The sequence below is a fragment of the Heptranchias perlo genome, chromosome 19, assembly GCF_035084215.1.
Source record: "Heptranchias perlo isolate sHepPer1 chromosome 19, sHepPer1.hap1, whole genome shotgun sequence".
Lineage (NCBI taxonomy): Eukaryota > Metazoa > Chordata > Chondrichthyes > Hexanchiformes > Hexanchidae > Heptranchias > Heptranchias perlo.
In genome coordinates, this window is record NC_090343.1 from 26,191,766 (window position 1) to 26,209,975 (window position 18,210).

At 42.2% G+C, this 18,210-nt stretch overlaps 1 long non-coding RNA gene across 4 annotated transcripts; it reads right to left on the reverse strand.

Moving 5' to 3' along the window:
* Positions 1-1,911: 1,911 nt before the first annotated feature.
* LOC137335454 (uncharacterized) lies at positions 1,912-14,509 on the reverse strand. 4 transcript variants are annotated; one of them, XR_010966419.1, is made up of 6 exons: positions 14,348-14,509; positions 13,953-14,084; positions 12,020-12,189; positions 11,166-11,287; positions 7,728-7,916; positions 1,912-3,169 (listed from the first exon to the last, which is right to left on the reverse strand). It is a non-coding gene; the product is annotated as an uncharacterized lncRNA (long non-coding RNA). The 4 variants fall into 4 exon arrangements; XR_010966418.1 differs by having other exon boundaries at positions 1,912-3,233; XR_010966420.1 differs by lacking the exon at positions 12,020-12,189 and having other exon boundaries at positions 1,912-3,233.
* Positions 14,510-18,210: the final 3,701 nt, after the last annotated feature.

The following is an 18,210-nucleotide window of genomic DNA, read 5'->3' on the forward strand; positions in this document are numbered from 1 at the left end:
TTCACTCAGAGGGTTGTGAATCTTTGCAATTCTCTACCCCTAGAGGGCTGTGGATGCTCAGTCGTTGATTTTATTCAAGACTTATATCAATAGATATTTGGACACTAGTGGGAATCAAGGGATATGGGATCGGGTGGGAAAGTGGAGTTGAGGTAGAAGATCAGCCATGATCTTATTGACTGGCAGAGCAGACTTGAGGCGCCGTAAGGCCTACTCCTGCTCCTATTTCTTATGTTCTTATGTTCTTAAAGGAAGGACCATTGTTAACTGTAAAGAGGATTGTAAGCAACTTCAGAAGGGCATAGTCAGACAAATAGATTGGGCAGATAAATGCCAAATAAAATTTAATATGAAGAAATGCAAGGTGTTGTATTTTGGGTGGACGAAGAAGGGGTCCTAGACATATACCCTAAATGGTAAAGCTATAAAGAGGTCGAGTACCAGAGAGACTGATGGGTTCAGATTCACAAATCTTAAAAAGTTTAAGCACAAGTTGATAAAGCTGCTAAAAAAACCATGTAGGATCCTAGGTTTTAAAAATTAACACATAAGCAATGAGGGGATGTGCAACCTTTACAAATCATTGGTTAACCACATTTAGAACATTGTGGCCAATTTGAAGGACCTTACTTTAGGAATGATGTCAAGGCCATGGAAAGGATGTAGAAGAGATTCAGTAATATGATACCAAAGATGAGATGTAGTTATTAGAAAATACTAGAGAAACTGGGACTCTTTTCAGTAAAGCTTAGAAAGTGGAGCTATGATAGAGGTGTTTAATATTGTGAGGGGATTTGATGAGGTAAATTGAAGAAAAACTATTCTCGCTGGTTGGTGAGTTGGTAACTAGAGGGCATACATTTAAAATTATTACCAAAAAAATGAAGGGAAAAGTTAAGAGATTTTTATTTTATTGCAGAGGGTATTAGGATATGGAATGCACTACCAGAAAAAGTAATAGAGCAGAATCCATAATAGCTTTTAAAAAGGAAGTGGACAAATATTTGAAAAAGAAAGCAATTACAACAGTATGGAGCAAATGCAAAGGGATGGAATTAACTGGATATCTCTTTCGGAGAGCTGGCATAGGCATGATGGGCTGAATGGTCTCCCTCTGTGCTGTAATATTCTATAATTTTTTTACTTGAGTGTATATGAATGGTAAAATATTTTAAGAAAGAAGTTACTAATGTCATATTTAGACCATGGTACCTGGAAACTGATTGATAAACAAGAAAAATCCAATAATAATAACAATATCAATTATTGTATCACTTCCAACCAATCATGATCGATGTGTAGACGTGAAAATGAGCATGAAATACATGGTAGTGAGAGAACTCTGTAATATCATTGAACTTAGAACAGTTTCTTTACACTTATTACACTAATCAATAGACACAGTTCAGTTCACACTCATGGATGGAAGTGAAATGTAACATAACAAATATTAAATCAGGCCAAGGAGCAAAATAAATGTTGTCTTAGAAATGGTGATAGCTCCAGAGTACATTCATTTCTCAGCATGGTGAACCAAATGGAAATGGTTATTTTTGATTGATAAACTATTTCTAACAATATTACAAATTATATAGGTTATTGTGTCCACCTTCATAGTATGAGAAGCTCTAATCATCCATGGGTTTGCATAAAGTCCCCATTATATTGTTTAAACTGGACCAAGATGCCAGATACTTAATTTTGGGTCAGCATGAAACCAAGAACAGAGTGTGGTTGGTGATTCAGGCCAAAGTCAATCGAAAATGCTCCACATGTACCCACAAACTGTAGGGGGTGGTGGTGTGTGTCAGCTTCACCTCTGACTTCTGAGCGGTTCAAATCGCTCCCACTCTCTGGGTTCTAGACCTCGGACTTATTTGGGGGTTGTGACAAAGTGCAGCAGACAACCGGTTTTGTTGCAAGAAACTTCGATCTTTATTCAAGAGAGAAAATACAACACAACAATCTTAACACTCTAATAAAATGGGGAACACTTCGGAACACACGAGGGAAATTACAGTAGAAAGATACCTCACCCCACCCAATCCCACTTTACTAGTTAAGTTGGACTCTAAAGGACCAGAGATAATGCTCACCAAACGAATCCTTGACAGTAATTCATCCAAAAGTAAGTCAGGAATAGATCGTAGAGTGGAAACTTTGCGGATCTTCGGTTTTCTCCCGAGTTGGTTTTCTTTGGTCGCGGTGGCCCAATATTACCCGGTTGGTTGGTGGCAATATTCGGTTGGTTGTTTCGTAAGGCCCTTGTTGCCGCGAGGTGTCTGATGGTCACTGGGGCTGTTGCTCTGGTTTCTTCTTGTGTGTCGGCCTGCTTCTAGAGCTGCTGACCTTCTCTCTGTTGCCCCCTTGCCTTGTTGAATTGTCGCCTCCCGAGCCGTTGAACAATCCTTTGCACTTGCAGGTCTGGCTGACTGGTTCTCTCACGTAGGGTTCATTGGTTTCGCTGGAAGCTGCTCTCCTTCCAGAGACAGGCAGAACAAGAGGAGCAGAACACAAGAGCCAGCAAGAGCCAGAGAGAGAGAGAGCGAGAGGTTTCGAGTTTCCACTTCTATATCCCTCTCTTACAGTCTTCATCACTTAAAAAAAAAAGGCACTTCATGTCTGTTTAAACAGTTCTTACAAAGTCCTTAAGAATCTTTGATGGCTTTTGATGGTCCCTCATCATGTTGCAATTGCTTCTCCCAATGGGTCATTGTTTTAATTCCGATTTTCTGATCACCTGGTATACAGGCTTCCTTTTGTATCCAACGTCCTAGGTGTTGATCGGTTTTGCTTTAAAACAAAGACATGTCTGGAGCAGTTGCCTCTTTCAATGGCCTACTGCCTTTCGAATTAGTGCTGAGTGTTGACCACCTGCTGTAGGTTTTGCATTAAAACAGAGACATGTCTGAAGCAGTAATTCTCCCACATTTCACTGTGTGTGTTGTTGATTCATCTGGTGACCTTTCACCTATCCTTCCATCTTAGGATTTTAGTCAATGGCCAAAGTTTTCCATACTCAGGGAAAAGGTGAATTCCCAGAATTCTTACAGTCACCCCTACGAGGAAGCGAGTCCCTTAAAGGACGTGGATTCCTTGAAAAGTACTTTTCGCTGGTTGATGCTTCCTGGTGCGGCGCGTGTGTGAGTCGGCCCAATATTTCATCACCCTGAAATAGTTAGAAAAGAGTCCAAAGTCTTTTTCTTTAGGGTTTTCCTCCGGGTTTTGGGGATCTGTGAATTTTGAGAATCTTATAAAACATAGCTTGATATACTTGTGCGGATATTTTGGGACAGTGACAGTTGGTGGGAAGAAAGGTATGGCTGCAATGTGTGACATTGAAGGTTGGGTTGTCTGGAGCTAGTCGAGGACTATCTCAGTACGCTTGAGGGAGAACCTCTGACTGGCTGTTTATCAAGTTAGACTTGTGTTTAATGGAAACGTACTTTAGCTAATTAAACCATCTCTGGACACCGTCCAAGTGGCTTTAAATCTACTGTTTGAAGTTACATTATTCAGAATTTACATTTCACACCCTATTATCTCTACACATTTATAGTGCAGTTGAAAGTTAGGGATAATGAAATTTTTCTGAAGTTATTAAAAGCATGTCGTATTATTTGAAATAAGACAGTTAAATGGATGCTTTGGAAATGATTGAAATTTTAAAAATCATCTCGGCGTTACATAAATGTTATAATGCACAGACCTCAAACCTGTGTATTATATGTGATCAGCAAACATGTCATTGTGTTTGTTTTCTTATGCCATACTGGATGTTGCAATGTCATGTTATTTTGTATGCATGTTTAGTAAGATCCTGGTATGGCCGCTGGTATAAATTAGACAGCAATGAAAGCTCTGAATTGTAGACTATCCCATAAGAATTTTGAGTCCAGGTAGCTAATGTAAATAGAATATAATTATCTTCACTTTCTACTGTGGGGCTGACCTGGAGGTGACAATATTTTTACACATTTATCTATGCTTTAAAGAACAGGTTTATGCTAAATATGCCGAAGTATGGCAATTTAAAAAATAATTCTGCAGTATATTTTTAACAAACGGTCAGATATGCACTGACTGGACGCAATTAATTTATTAAGCAAGTGTCTTTAGTGGTGTGATTTTAGGTGTTTTTGTTTCCCAAGTTAAGAATGTAAAGTAAATGGGAACAGTCTCCAGGAAACAATACAGGAGAGGGATCTAGGGGTGTCAGTGAAAAATACCCTTAAACTATCAACATTTTTCAAAAGGCATTCGATAAGGTGCCACACAAAAGGTTGTTACACTAGATTAGGACTCATGGGGTTGGGGGTAATATATTAGCATGTATAGAGGATTGGTTTACGGACAGAAAACAGAGAGTAAGAATAAAGGGGTCATTTTCAGGTTGGCAGGCTGTAACTAGGGGAGCACCGCAAGGATCAGTGCTTGGGCCCCAGCTATTTACAATCTATATTAAAGATTCAGATGAAGGGACCGAGTGTAATGTATCCAAGCTTGCTGATGATACAAAGCTAGGTAGGAAAGTAAGCTGTGAGGACACAAAAGGCATGATTTTGACTCCGAGCCGGAAAGGGGGCAGGGGGTCAAATTGCAGAAGGGAAAGCTGGAAGTATGGTCCTCCCAGACGTCCTTACGATTTTGACGTAAGTAAGTCTTTTTTTGTAGGTTTGCGGTCCGACTGACCGGCCTGATTGACAGGCTGGTCTCATTCGGATAGGAGAACAGCCAGGGAGAGGACGTCTTCAGCTAAGTCTTTGATTGTATGGTTGTGGGGGGGGGGGGCGGGCGTGGCAAATATTGGTAGGCACAAGGGCATGGGCGGGTATGGACCACTGATGGGCATGGGTGGGCATGGCCATTGATGGGCATGGGTGGGGATGGGGGCACCAGTGGGCATGGGGGTTGGGGGTGGAGTCAGTCATGGGGGGGTGGAGTCAGTCATGGGGGCGGTGTCGGGATCCTGGTTTATCGCGGGGTCCGTGAATATTTGAAGTAGGAGTCAGAGATCGGGGAGGGGGCGGCAATCGATAGGGGGTTTTGCAATCATTGGCGGGGGGTTTTAGAGATCGGGGGGTCTGCGATTGTTGGCGGGGGGGTCGGAGATCAGGGGGTTCCGCGATCATTGTGGGGGGTGGGTCGGAGATTGCGGGGGGGGTCCATGATCGTTGGGAGTTCGTTGCTTGTTGGGCCCAGGAGAAGCACTCCTGCTCCTCCAGGCCCACAAGCTGTGCCAGAAAGACCTGCTGTTTCAGGCCGTCTTGCCTCCTTTCATGTGGCGTGAAGGAGAAGGCCCGGGAATCCCGGCCTCCAGCGATTGAAATTGCAAAACCTGCAAAAATGGAGGCCCGTAGCATCCTTGAAAGAGTTTAGTGACCAACCCGCCTCCTGGGAGTGGGCTGATCGCCCTGTGAAAACTGGAATTGGGAGGGTGCGTTGGGGGCTGGTCTGAAATGGTTGATATTTTGAATACCCCCACCGCCCCCAACCCACCCATTTTTCAATGTTAAAATCATGCCCGAAGAGTCTGCAAAGAGATATAGACAGGTTAAGTGAATGGGCAAGAAGGTGGCAGATGGACTATTATGTAGGGAAATGTGAGGTTATTCACTTTGGTAGGAAAAATAGAGAAACAGAATATTTTTTAAATGGTGAGAAACTATTAAATGTTGGTGTTCAGAGGGAGTTGGATGTCCTTGTACATGAAACACAGAAAGTTAACATGCAGGTACAGCAAGCAATTCGGAAGGCAAATGGGGGTTGGAGTACAAGAGTAAGGAAGTCTTTGCTGCAGTTGTACAGGGCTTTGGTGAGACCACAGCTGGAGTACTGTGTACAGTTTTGGTCTCCTTACCCAAGGAAGAATGTACTTGCCTTAGAGGGGGTGCAACAAAGGTTCACTGGATTGATTCCTGGGATGAGAGGGTTGTCCTATGAGGGGAGATTGAGTGGAATGGGCCTACATTCTCTGGAGTTTAAAAGAATGAGAGGTGATCTCATTGAAATGTATAAAATTCTTACAGGGCTTGACAGGATAGATGCTGAGAGGCTGTTTCTCCTGGCTGGAGAGTCTAGATCTAGGGGTCGTAATTTCAAGATAAGGGGTAGGCCATTTAGGACTGAGATGAGGTAAATTTTCTTCACTCAGAGGGTTGTGGATGCTCAGTCGTTGAATATATTCAAGACCAAGATCGATGGATATTTGGACACAAAGGATATGGAGATCGGGCGGGAAAGTAGAGTTGAGGTTGAAGATCAGCCGTGATCTTATTGACTGGTGGAGCAGACTTGAGGAGCTGTATGGTCTACTCCTCCTATTTCTTATATTTTTACACAATGTGCAGGGTGGTGGAAAAGTTAAACAGAACGTTAGGATGTATAACTTGAGGGATAGATCATAAGTCCCAGGAAGTAATAATTAATTTCTACAAAGTACTGGTCTGCCCCCATGTTGAGTATTGTCACCAGTTCTCACCACCATTTCACAGAGGATGCATTCTAGTATTGGAGGGATTACAAAGAAGGAGAACTAAATTGACAAGAGATCAAACACCTGAGCTACAGGACAAGACCACAGGTACTAGGAATGTTTACAGTAGAAGAAAAAATGGCTTGGAAGTGATCTTATTGGGTTTTTAAGATCTTAAAGCGAATAGATAAATTGGATCAATATTAACACAAGCTGTAAGACAAGAAGACGTGGATTCAAGCTTGGATGAAAAAGGATGAATACACAGTTAAGATATAACTTCTTCAAACAAAGGGTGGTAAATATATGGAGTAGTCGACCCATGGAGGCAGTGGAGGCAAAGGATGTTACAAATTTCAAGGCAGCAGTGGAGGGATATAACAAATTGTGACAAGGGTTGTAGAGACTTCAGGAGGACATGGATAGGCTAGCAGGATGGGTAAGTAGGTGGCAGATGTAGTTCAATGTAGAAAAATGTAAAATAATATATCTTGGAAGTTATAATAGGGAATGAAAATGCACTGTAAACATTTTAAGAGGAGCAAAATTGGGGAGGGGAAAAATGTGGCCAGGGTTCCCACCCCTGATTATTTACGAACACCCGCACCCCCCAACACCTGGAAATACATGTGTTGATGTTTGCTTAAGGACAGGATTATGCTTTGCTGTGATGTTCCCCACAGTTAATAGCCTCCTGACACTCACTGTCAAGGTCGACACATGAAGAATTACGACTTGAATGAGGTGGCAGTTGTGAGTAATAATATAATTAGTCTAAATGTGAGAACTTATAGATGTTCCCTTATCATCAATCAATACTGCATCAATGTTACAATTAAGAACCCAATTAGATCCAGACTAGAAGCATGCTTTTGGTGGCTGGGGGTGGGGAGATCGGTGGCAATGGCTGGGGGCAGTGTTGGTGGCCGGGAGGAGATTGATAGCTGGGGGATGCGATAAGTGGCCAGCAGGGAGCGGCCCATGATCTTTTAATGTAAGGTCGGGAGGAGCACTCCACAGGAGTGGGATGCCCAGCTGATTTTAATGGCTGGGACTCATTAATATGCTGCTGGCTGACTTCTTAACCAAATGGCTGGGAAGTAGGCGGCAAGAGGTGGAAAGTTACATGGCCGGGAGGCCACCCATTGGGCCCAAGTTAAGTGTGGGGATGAGAGAACAAGGGTTCCAGGGCGGTTAGTGGTTTGGCTAGGAAAGGGGGAGGGTGGGGGAGTCTGGGCAGAGGACTCTTTACCTTACAGGACCTCTTCGTTTCTCTGACCAGGTTGTTGCTATCGGGACAGCTGCTGCAGGCACCTCGCTTCCTTCTGGGTTAACATGCTGTCGGAGTCCTCTTGAATTAATAGGGTCTCAATTTGCATGAATGTCTGAGGCTCCCGCCTGCTTCATTATGCCTGAGAAACCAGGTAGGTAAAATTCCCAGCTGAGCGGGAACGGAGTGGATAGTTAAAATTGCCCCCATACATTAGAGAGAGACAGATGAAGAAGCATCAACACAAACACAACAGAGATAAACCATATTCTCCAACTTCCCAAGAGCTACTAGCAGTTATAAATAAATACAAATGCTTCCTTTGAAGGTAGAAGGTGTAATCAGATATAAGTTTGTGTATAAGAATTTGTAGATGCTCTCTTTATAACGGTAAGTGGCATATCAATGTTGGATTCAGACTGGAGGGATCGGTCTGCAAGGTAAAGACTGTAATCCAGCTGTGAGCTATTAAAAGTGAAGTTGTTTCAAGCCATAATAAATATAATAGTTATTGCTTTATCATTAGGAACTACAAAGTCAATATGAACTGAAGAATTTCTTAACACACCAAAGGGTGACTAGCAGCCAAGTGACCACTGACAAAAGTGAATGAATGCCTATGAGAAAGGAACGGAGGGACGAAAGGTTATGAGGAAATCAAAACTGAAAGCAATTACATGAGGCATTTCAGTGCAGTGTAATGTTAGATGGCACTTTTCTTGTTGTGCATTGAGGTGAAGAACATAGTGACAGTCCAGAATGCTTAGCAACAGTTGGCAAGATGGTGCATATTCAACTCCTGTTTGGAAATGGAAGAGGGTGTGGTAATGGAAAGTATATTTTGTTTGATTATGCTCCTGTGATGAGCCTTGGGACGTTTTACTATGTGAAGACGCTATATAAATGCAAGTTGTTGTTGTATAATTTCTGCTAGTTATTAGGGTTTGTTTGGGCCCCACTTATGAAGATGATGTTTATACAAATGTATTGCGGGTTCAATATGATCTTTAGTGAGTCAGCCTTAGGGACAGCAGGGAGTTAGTTGCTGCTGATGTCCCAGGGTGTTTAGGCAAGGGTTACTGGTGGATGACAAAAGCAAAAGATAGAAATCCCATTAGGATTCACCCATTGAAAATAAATAGGTTAACACTTCCATTAAAATACCAAAAGCACATTAAGTGCTCCTATGTTATTTTTACCAATCAGAATAGCCACCATCAAATGTTCAGCTGTGTTTGAGCTGGCGATGTAAAGGTATTTGTGGTTAGTTTAATGTTATCATGCATTTACTTAGAATAAATTCTATAAACCATGTCAGTGAGATAACATATGATGAAATAAAAAGAGTTGTTTCTCTCTCCACAGCTGCTGCCCGATCTGCTGAGTCTTTCCAGCATTTTCTGTTTTTATTTCAGATTACAGCATCCGCAGCATTTTGCTTTTATAATCATATAATGCTTTGGTCCATATATATCTTGCATATTTTTTATTATTGACTTTGAAAGAAGTCATGATTTGTTTTCTTAATCTTTTTCTCAAGCACATTTGAAAATAACATAATGTTGAATTCTGTAACTTATTTCCTGGTAGTTTACATTTAATAAAAATGTGATACACTTCTGTTTGGAAGCTGACAATCATCACATTCTGTACACAGGCCTGAAAATCATTGTTCAGATCACATTTCAGCTAGCATAAACCATGGCAACTGACAATACTATTGCTATTCTTCACTATTTACTTGTTTGCATTGTTCAAGGCCCTAATAATTTTGAGTAATCAGTGCATTAGCCAGAAAGATCAAGTAAACAAGCACATCCTGGATAAAAAGACTAAAGCGCATGTTTGCAATTTTCCAGTATGATTCATTAAATAACAGGCTCTGTTGTCTCATTCTCTGAGAAATCTTTTAATTGACTCATACCCTTGAATGAGGGATTCTCAACCAGTATGAAAGATTTCCTAGATAGTTGTGGTGAAACTAAACCATCTAGATGACTTTGCTGATATTGCAGCATGGCATTTGAACTTTGAGTGTTTTGATGGAATATTTTTAATATTCTGGCAGTGTTTCTTAGTTCTGTATGGTCTGTATAGAAATCTTCTTTCTTCTAGTGTAGAGGGCCCCAAGTTTCTCTAGTTTCTTCTCATTCCTGGCATCATCTTCATGAATCTCTCTGCACCCTCTTCATGGCCTTGACATCCTTTCTAAATTAGGATTTCCAATACTGGACACAATGGCCTAGAAATTGGGGCGTGGCATTTTTGGGCATGCTGGAGGCACAGGGTATGGTCCCTGTGCCCAAATGATGAAGCCCAAGGACTCATTTGAATGAAGGCGGCGAGCTGTGTAGAGCTGCCGAAGAAACGTAATTGAAGATCAGGGCGCTGCAACGGGAAGGGAGCGGAGGCTGGGGCTGAACAGTGTTCGGGGGGAATGGCCCAAGTTCTTTGAATGTGGTGTCGGAAGCAGCAGGAGTGCTCCTCCCAGCTCCACATTCAGGTAAGTATATGTTAAAAACTTACCTTGTTGGTTGGGGCCTAACAGGTCCTTTGAGAACTGCCTGTTGGGCAGCATGTAGGCCTGGTTTTCCTGTGCAGCCGGTGGTGGCAGTAGGGGTGCAGTGGGGGCCTCAAACAGGTGTTAGCCCCTTTGTTTACGCAAATAAGGGGCCTAATGCCTGTTTCAGGCATGGGCACTGCCCGCAGCTTCTTTGGCTTTTACCAATAAGGCAGACAGTTCACTTCCGGCTTGTAATGAGCGTGTGCTTCTTGCCCACCGTATTAGAGGCTTGGGAGGCCATTTAGCACTCAAAAAATGGACACTGCACGGCCAAATTTTTAGGCCAATATTCTAACTGCAGCCTAACCAATAATTTGTATATTTTAGCATTACCCCTTTGCTTTTGTACTCTATGCCCTATATATAAAACCTAGGATCCCATAATCTTTTACAGTATTATCAATATGTCTTCCCACTTTTAAAGATTTATGTATCTAAGCCCCTCAGTTTATCTGTTTGTTTTACTACTTTTAAAATTTTACCACTTAGTGTTCATGTCCTTTCTTTCTTCTTCCTCTTATCACCTCACTTTTCTCTGTATTAAATTTCATTCAATATTTACCTGCTCAATTTTTAACCTGTCATCCTTAAGTCATTTAAAGTTTTCATCAGTTAACCATGATTCCTATTTTTGTGTGGTTTACAAATTTTAATGTATGAGAGTCCAAATCATTTATATATATATTGAGAAAAGCAATAGTCCTAACACTGACCCCGGGGAAACACAACTGTTCACATCCCTCCAGTCTGAAAAAAGTTAATTTTGAACCCATGTACAGAATGGGCCGGAACTTGCTCCAACCGGTGTGGCAAGGCTGTCTGTACATCCTGCGGACAAAGACTACGAGAATACTTACCTCGGGTCTCCAACGTCCACTTGCTCCCTTTTCAATTTTTTTTCAGTTCAGCGCTGTGACTTCAGCACAGATTCATTCGGAACCGATACAGACTGTGGGAATGGAAGCCATGCCCACAGAATCTGTCAAGAAGAGAAGTCACGCTCACCAGCAGGCAAGTATAAATCATTCATTTAAAGTAAACTTCTGTATGTTAATTTAAATAAAAATTTAACATATCTTATAAAAAGCCAAGCAAATGATTTAATTTGATGAAACTTACAGAAGTTAAAAGTAAAAAAAATAATAATTTAATTTTTTTTTAATGATCAAAAAATATGAAAATGAGAGTAACTTGACATTCCACATTTTTAAAATTTAATTTTTTGTTCTTTCACAGTCATCATCAGTTATCGCGTTTTTAAAAAGTAGTGCAGGTCTGTTATTTTCCAGCATACCTTTTGGTGGCGTAAGTATCTTCATTCCAGCTGGGCAGGTGGGTAAGTTCACGAATGTTTAATGATTTCTATGATTTTAGTGTACCATGTCCCTTTAATTCAGAACTGCCAAACCGCCGGCAAACCAATGGGAGCAAGTTCGCGATTTCGGGGTTTTACTGTGCACGTGCGCATTCGCGAACTTGGACAATCGATTCGCCGATGGAGAGAGAGGATGACATTCAGGGACGGTGAGTAATTTCTGGGCCATAATCCCCTGCATTTTCTTTGTCAATACATTCTGCTATTTCCTCAAAGAACTCTATGAAATTTGTCAGGTACAACTTGCCTTTTACAAATCCGTGTTCACTGTCCTTCATTAACCTGTGTCTTTTTGAGTACTAATTTCATTCCATAATATGACCTCAAGAAACTTACCTGCTACCAGTGTTAGGCTGACTGGTTTATAGTTACCCAGTTTATTCCTTTCTTCCTTTTTGAACAGAGCTGTTACATTGACAACCATCCAGTCCTCTGGCACAGTTTCCATATCCAAGGGTGTTTGAAAGATTGTGCATCTTATTTCCTCTCTGACTTCCCTCAGCAATCTGGAATGCACATCAACAGGGCTTGGTCCCCTTTCCATATTGATTTTCCACAAACTTTTTTCTGTACTACATTCTTATCTATAATTATCCTATCTAATTGCTCCACATTCTCCTCTCCTCATTCCCACTATCATATTCTTCTGTGAAAAATGAGATAATGTATTAAGTTATATCTGTTAATTACCATCCTCCAGGAGTAGATTTCTTTTACACCTCTATTTGGCCTAATCCTTTCCTTATTATTTTACTTCTATGGGGATGAAATTCAACTTCAGAGGGTGCAAAAAGGGGCAGTAGCGGATCAGCCACCTGTTACACAATGGAAGTCAACGGAAAGGGAAATCTAGCACAGTGTATAACGGGCAGCTGATCCGCTACTGCCTGTTCTGCAGCCCTGCCAAAGTTGAATTTCACCCGTATGCATTTAGAAAATCCTTTACTATTTCCTTTGTGTTATCTACCAGTTTTTCTTCATCTCCTCTCTTGGCCAACCTAATTTGCTCTTTTGCTTCCCCCTCTATGTTTTCTAATTTGCTTGATTATGTTTTATTATTCCGAGATTTGTTATATGTTTCTTTTTAAGTCTCATTTTCATTTCTCTATTCATCCAAGGAACACTGCTTTTGCTGCACCCCTTTAACTTCTTGCAGGAAGATATTTATTTGTTTATCCTATTCATCTCTTATTTGAAAGTTTCTCATTGTCTTATCTGCCAATTTTTCTTTCCAATTTATATGGGCTAGTTCTGTTTTTATCACATTAAAATTTGCTTTTCTTCGAGTCAAGTAAATTTATCTTTGAATGCTCCCTCACCTTTTCAGTTTTTATATTGAACCTAATTATGTTCAGGTTTCTCTTTCCAGATGTTCTCCTTTGGATGGTTAAAGTCATCCACTTTATGGCCAAAATATTTCTGCATATTTTTCTAATTTATCTACATATCTCTTTCTCTATCTCATTTCCACTGTTTGGCTATATATATATATATATATATACATCCAATACCATAGCAGTTTCCTTTTCCTATTCCTCGACTTAAATAGTCAAATGCTGTAATGGAATCTTTGATTAATAAAGCCCCCATCCTCTCTTTTTCCTACTCTATCCCTCCTGAATATTTTATAACCCAGAATGTTTAGCTCCTAGTCCTGTCTCAGCCTAAGCCATGTATCTGTTAATGCAATTATATCATCCCCCATAGCAATTTGTACCTCTAGCTCAATAATTTCATTCAGAATATATTCTGTGCATTTGCGGACATCCAACTCAACCTTGCCTCCGTTTGTTTGCCAATCTTTTTATTTAATCCCTCCTTCTTCTGACCTGTTCTTTATTATTTTTCAGATTTTCTCATTTATCTACACCTCTTTGACCTTTGTGCTTTCCATGCCTTCCATTTTTTCTCTCCCCCGCCATATTTATTGAAGCCCTCCCTGACAACACTAGTTACTGTCCCAGTTGTCAAATCATGACTTGTGATGTCTGTGAAAGAAGTGTTTCGACAATTTAAAGTGGTGCTGTGACCTAGGGACTTCAATCTGTAAATTTAGCCCACAGCCCGTAAGACTTGCACAACGTTGTTTCAACCTATGCAGCTGCTGCTGCTAATCCTCCTTAATACAGGGCAGATTAGTGGATTGGAAAATGCATATAACCGCTGCTCAATAAATGATAAGAAAAAGTCATAGGGCCAGAAGTCACGCAGAGCGGCGAGGTAATGCTCACTGCAGCTTCTGCAAATTAAAATTAACGGAAATACTTACTGTGGGCTCTGTGGCGGCGAATTGCTTGAATTTGAACTTTAAACAAAATGTGTGCTATCAACCCAGCCTCTGAACAGCGTGAGTTGCCGCGGGGCTGGAAGAGTGTGTGAGGAGAAGACAAGCCCACTAAACCTGTAAAGAAGAGAAGTCACGTCCACAGATTCAGGCATTGCTCAAGCAGGCAAGCAGACTTCATTAATTTAAAGTTATTATTCTGTATATCATTGTAAATAAAAAAATGTGTTTTTTTCATAAAAAGTCAAAGAAATAATTGAATTAAATTAAAGAGACAGAAGGGAAAAGTGTACAAAAAATTTTGTTTCATTTTTACAAGTGAATTTTTAGTTGCTTGGCAGCTATTAAAACTTTGTTTAGACCTGTATTTTTAAGCGTACCTGTTTGGTGGTGATATTAGTTACTTTCCAGCTGGGCAGATAAGCAAGTTCAAAAGCAAAATACTGGGGATGCTGGAAATCTGAAATAAAAACAGAAAATGCTTGAGAAGCTCAGCAAGTCAGGCAACATCTGTGGAGAAAGAAACAGAGTTAACGTTTCGTCAGAACTGTTCTACTAATTGGAGGAGAGGCGTGAACATCCCCATCCTCAATGATAGCAGAGCCCAGCACGTGAGTGCAAAAGATAAGGCTGAAGCGTTTGCAACCATCTTCAGGCAGAACTGCCGAGTGGATGATTCATCTTGGCCTCCTCTCAAGATCCCCACCATCACAGAAGCCAGTCTTCAGCCAATTCGATTCACTCCACATGATATCAAGAAACGGCTGAGTGCACTGGATACAGCAAAGCTGTGGACCCCGATAACATCCCGGCTGTAATACTGAAGACTTGTGCTCCAAAAGCACAAGTGCCTCTTGCCTCTAGCCTAGCTGTTCCAGTACAGCTACAACACTGGCATCTACCCGACAATGTGGAAAATTGCCCAGGTATGTCCTGTCCACAAAAAGCAGGACAAATCCAATCCGGCCAATTACCGCCCCATTAGTCTACTCTCAATTATCAGCAAAGTGATGGACGGTGTCGTCGACCGTGCTATCAAGTGGCACTTACTCACCAATAACCTGCTCACCGATGCACAGTTTGGGTTCCGCCAGGACCACTTGGCTCCAGACCTCATTACAGCCTTGGTCCAAACATGGATAAAAGAGCTGAATTCCAGAGGTGAAGTGAGAGTGACTGCCCTTGACATCAAGGCAGCATTTGACCGAGTGTGGCATCAAGGAGCCCCAGTAAAATTGAAGTCAATGGGAATCGGGGAAAACTCTCCAGTGGTTGGAGTCATACTTAGCACAAAGGAAGATGACAGTGATTGTTGGAGGCCAATCATCTCAACCCCAGGACATTGCAGCATGAGTTCCTCAGGGCAGTGTCCTAGGCCCAACCATCTTCAGCTGCTTCATCAATGACCTTCCCTCCATCATAAGGTCAGAAGTGGGGATGTTTTCTGATGATTGCACAGTGTTCAGTTCCATTCGTAACCACTCAGATAATGAAGCAGTCCATGCCCGCAAGCAGCAAGACCTGGACAACATCCAGGCTTGGGCTGAAAAGTGGCAAGTAACATTCGCACCAGACAAGTGCCAGGCAATGACCATCTCCAACAAGAGAGAGTCTAACCACCTCCTCTTGACATTCAATGGCATTACCATCGTTGAATCCCCTACCATCAACATCCTGGGGATTACCATTGACCAGAAACTTAACTGGACCAGCCATATAAATATTGTGGCTACAAGAGCAGGTCAGAGGCTGGGTGTTCTACGATGAATGACTCACCTCCTGACTTCCCAAAGCCTTTCCACCATCTATAAGGCACAAGTCAGGAGAGTGATGGAATACTCTCCACTTGCCTGGATGAGTGCAGCTCCAACAACACTCAACAAGCTCGACACCATCCAGGACAAAGTAGCCCGCTTGATTGGCACCTCATCCTTACACATTCACGCTGCAGTGTGTACCATCTATAAATTGCGCTGCAGCAACTAGCCAAGGCTTCTTCGACAGCACCTCCCAAACCGGCGACCTCTACCACTTAGAAGGACAAGGGCAGCAGGTGCATGGGAACACCACCACCTGCATGTTCCCCTCCAAGTCACACATCATCCTGACTTGGAAATATATCGCCGTTCCTTCATCGTCGCTGGGTCAAAATCCTGGAACTCCCTTGCTAACAGCACTGTGGGAGAACCTTCACCACACGGACTGCAGCGGTTCAAGGCGGCTCACCACCACCTTCTCAAGGACAATTAGGGATGAGCAATAAATGCCGGCCTCGCCAGCGATGCCCACATCCCATGAACGAATAATTTTAAAAAATCATTGCTTCTGATTGCTGATGCATTTGTACCTGTTTTTAGAGGTCTCCTATACCTGAATACTGGGACTAGGGAACGTAGCCTAAAAATTAGAGGCAGGACTTGCAGGATCGAAGTTAGGAAGTGCTTCTACTCGCAAAGGATGGTAGAAGTTTGCAAACGGCTCAACGATGCTAGCTCAATTGTTAATTTTAAATGAGATTAATAGATTTTTGTTAACCAAGAGTATTAAGGGATATGGGGCTAAAGCGGGTGGTATATGGAGTTAGGTCACAAATCAACCATGATTTCAATGAATGGCGGAACAGGCTCGAAGGGCTAAATACCACTGCCACTTGCTGCCTTCTGTTATGCGCCACCTTCTCCTGCAAGAAAGGTGGCGCATAATGGGACGTATGTTGGTGAGTGTCCTGCAGGATGTTTGGGTGATGTGCCTGTCATGGTTGAATAGCTGCCAGTGTGTGTGACCTTTGAGTTGTGGGTGTGTGGCTTGCAAGAGTGGTAATGTGTGAGGGTGAGAGAAAGCATCTGATTGGAAGAGTTGAGTAGTGATTGAAAGAGTTTGTTGATAGGTGGGTGATGGGGGGTGTCGTGCATGGAGCAGTGGATGCGGCTAGTGGTGCAGTTGGTAGGAGATGCCACTTGACAGTTGACCTCACTCACCTTGATCACTCATGTCAAAGCATTGAACTTTTTCCTGTACTGCATCCATGTTCATGGTGCTATGCGTCTGGCATTATCTTCGTCCTCCATTGCCCCCCACTGCCTCTTGAGCATATGTCTGCAGGACCTCTCGCTCCCCTGCGGATATAGGATACCTCTCCTTCTGTCCACCTCATGCACCAAGGCCTCTACTGCATCATTAGATAACCTTATTGCTCGCTGTCTCGCAGGCTTGGTACAAACTCAGATCGGCAGATTGGTGAGGTCTGGCGTGCAGATTGGAGGATGTGGGATTTAGTAGTGCGCAACCTTTACTCAATGTTTTAACATAACTGTACAGTTTGTAAACATAGGGACGGGACCGGCATCTGTGTTGTACATGTGTGATGTCTGATCTCCGTACAGATCCATATCTTATATTTTGCACATAAGAGGTGCAGGCTGCCGATAAGAGGTTCAGGCTGCTTTTACGAGGTGCGAGGCACTCATGCGCTATCGGGCCCCACTACTGGTGAGAAGTTATCCAACAGCGCAGCCAGGCCTGGCTGCTCATGCTGGAATCAGGTAAATGACCAAGCAGCACGAATCTCATGTGCTGCCTGCATCGGAATGACCAGGCGCAGGTTAATTGCGCACTGTGACCCCTGCACCCGGATTCGGGGGTTATCGAATTTAACCCCCAATGTTTATAATCACAAACTAGGCTGTATAGAGTTAGAATTTAAATTTGGAGAAACAATAAACTTTTTTTTGGTATGGAAGGGAGTCTGAAAGGATTGCAAACTAATTGTACTTTTGGCTTTAGACCAATGCACTTATCGGTCCTGCTGGAGTTCCAGTTTGGTATTTAATTTCTCCATAACAAAAGACAGTTTTAAAGCTTTTTAGTGTTTGCTAAAGATGCATCTTGTTATTGTTCTAAAATGAGGAAATTTACTACACAGCCTCACTGTTCTGCTCAGAGTGTCTCTATACCATTACACAACCTCATTGCTTTATACCATTACACAGTCCCAGTGCTCTTCTCAGTGTGTCTCTTTACTATTACACAACCTCATTGCTTTATACCATTACACAGTCCCAGTGCTCTTCTCAGTGTGTCTCTTTACTATTACACAACCTCACTGCTTTATACCATTACACAGTCCCAGTGCTCTCCTCAGTGTGTCCCTAAACTATTACACAACCTCACTGCTTTAGACTATTCCACAGTCCCAGTGCTCTGCTCAGAATGTCTCTTCACTAACATACAGCTGCACTGAGCA